The 2,813-nt window shown below is 39.6% G+C and overlaps 1 protein-coding gene across 1 annotated transcript in view; it reads right to left on the reverse strand.

Annotated features, from left to right (window-relative positions):
- The window catches only part of LOC107728236 (zinc finger protein 618-like), a 36,893-nt gene that overhangs the window by 21,389 nt on the left and 12,691 nt on the right, over positions 1 to 2,813 (reverse strand). The gene's annotated exons all lie outside the window — the stretch shown is intronic.

A 2,813-nucleotide genomic window follows, 5' to 3' on the forward strand; every position in this document is an offset into this window, starting at 1 on the left:
ATAACTTCATGTCTTGTAAACTATTAGAGAACTATAAGAACAACTTTAGAGAAGAACTAGAACCAATCATAAATTCAGAAACTCCACACTGCAGCCTAACCCAATTTAACGCTGAATTTAGTAATGCAGAGGAAGTGTTTTAAAAGCATACAGTATTTGCCTTCTGTGTGGGAGACATTCATAACAGTGCAGAAGAGCAGAGATTTATGTTTAGGAGAATAACCAAAACTACTGTATATATGCGTCGCTCAGAACTCTCTGCAGAGAAATAAAATCAGCTTGATACATGCATCTGCACTGCAGTCTACAGAATATGTGTGTGTGAGGAAGTGTCTGTATCTACCAGGGGTGTTTTCTACAGAAGCCCTGAACCGCAACATGGAGAAAAAAAAATTCAGGTGGAATTATTATTATTATTTTTTTTAAATAAAGATTTTTATTTAAAGATTTTTGCAAAAGAAAAAAAAAAAGACTTTATTCAACAATTTGTCTCCTCCGCGTCACCAAAGCGGCATTTTGGAGAGTATCCACTGAACGCAAACAGCGTATGTTTATTCAACAATTTGTCTCCTCCGCGTCACCCAAGCGGCATTTTGGAGAGTATCCACTGAACGCAAACAGCGTATGTTGTTCTGTGTCAGCTGCACCACAGGGATACGTCTTCTACGTTGTTTGTGCTTTGATTTGAACGAAAACAACATATGGTGCGGCTGATACAGAACAACATACGCTGTTTGCGTTCAGTGGATACTCTCCAAAATGGCGCTAGGGGGACAAAGGAGAGGAGACAAATTGTTGAATAAAGTCGTTATTTTTTTTTTTTTCTTTTGCGCACAAAAAGTATTCTCGTAGCTTCGCAATATTACGGTTGAACCCCTGATGTCACATGGCTTATTTTACCGATCTCCTTGCTACGTTTCTGGACATTGATCGTGGTAGTACCCTTGCTGTCTATGGGAGGGTCAGAGAGATGTCAGAATGCATCAAAAATATCTTAATTTGTGTTCCGAAGATGAACGGAGGTCTTACGGGTTTGGAACGACATGAGGGTGAGTAATTAATGACAGAATTTTCATTTTTGGGTGAACTAACCCTTTAAATCCAATGCAGTTATGAGAGTAAATATGATTTCAGAGGGATATGACATGCCTAACTGAAGATAACATGATGTTAATTGAGAAATTTTTGTTTACATATTCAAAAGAAGAAAGTACAAACTGTACACTTCAGTGGTAAGAAATCAATGTACTTTAAGTCAAGAAATTGTTTATTCATATATATATATATATATATATATGTCCTTAGTCTGCTTGTCTTCAGCAAACTGTTTGCGGGCTTTCTTGTGCATCATCTTTAGAAGAGGCTTCCTTCTGGGACAACAGCCATGCAGACCAGTTTGATGCAGTGTGCGGTGTATGGTCTGAGCACTGGCTGACCCCCCACCCCTTCAACCTCTGCAGCAATGCTGGCAGCACTCATACGTCTATTTCCCAAACACAACCTCTGGATATGACGCTAAGCACGTGCACTCAACTTTTTTGGTCGACCATGGCGAGGCCTGTTCTGAGTGGAACCTGTCCTGTTAAACCGCTGTATGGTCTTGGCCACCGTGCTGCAGCTCAGTTTCAGGGTCTTGGCAATCTTCTTATAGCCTACGCCATCTTTATGTAGAGCAACAATTCTTTTTTTCAGATCCTCAGAGAGTTCTTTGCCATGAGGTGCCATGTTGAACTTCCAGTGACCAGTATGAGAGAGTGAGAGCGATAACACCAAATTTAACACACCTGCTCCCCATTCACACCTGAGACCTTGTATCACTGAGTCACATGACACCGGGGAGAGAAAATGGCTAATTGAGTTTAGTTAATGGCTAAAAGTTTATCTGTGAATAAATTTTATAAACCATAAATTGAGTTGAAGTCATTTTTATTTGGTGCTGATTTTTATTTGATGTAAAATCTGGGTACCCCGTAATCTTACACATTAATGGACAAATGTTACCTTATTTAATGTAAATTAAAATTTTTATAATACTGATTAGGCATCTATACAGATCATTTCCATGCCGCTTATACTATACTGCGTCGCGAGTGTGCTGGATGATTACTGATGTACAGCGGGGTAATCATTTCAGAGTAAAGTGGTTAGGGGAATGTTATAATAACGTTATGGGAACATTAAAATAATGTTCTACAAAGCAAAAACTTTCTATATCTGTTAAAGGGTTAGTTCACCCAAAAATGAAAATTAGCCCATGAATTACTCACCCTCAAGGCATCCTAGGTGTATATGACTTTCTTCTTTCAGACGAATCCAGTCGGAGTTATATTAAAAATGGTCTTTGAACTTCCAAGCTGTTTAATGGCAGTCAGCGGGTGTTCTTGCGCTCACTGTTGTACATGGAAGCAGCTCCGGGCGGATGATGTATGAGGTCGGCGTTGCGCATGCGCCGCTCAGAAGTGACGAACAAGGAAGTGCAGCGGAGAGATCAAAACAAAACAACGTCACGAATTAAAAGTACAAAACGAGGATTTGTAAAGTAAAATGTTAGAGGATTTTGATATAAGCCAAGATGAGACTGGTTTTCCTCTGCTAAAGTAAGGAAACTTTGCTTCCTTTGATACTGTAAACAAACGTTGGTTTTCACGAGACTCACTGGCGCATGCGCAACGCAGACATTTTACGTCGTCCTACCGGAGCTGCTTCCGTGTACAACTGTTAGCAAAAGCTAGATTAAAGTGATTATTACGTTTTGAATATGGATATTTTTCTTACAAAAACGCATCGATTCGCTACAGGAGGCCTTTGTTCAC

Source organism: Sinocyclocheilus rhinocerous, unplaced genomic scaffold, assembly GCF_001515625.1.
Source record: "Sinocyclocheilus rhinocerous isolate Xijiao unplaced genomic scaffold, SAMN03320098_v1.1 scaffold1364, whole genome shotgun sequence".
Lineage (NCBI taxonomy): Eukaryota > Metazoa > Chordata > Actinopteri > Cypriniformes > Cyprinidae > Sinocyclocheilus > Sinocyclocheilus rhinocerous.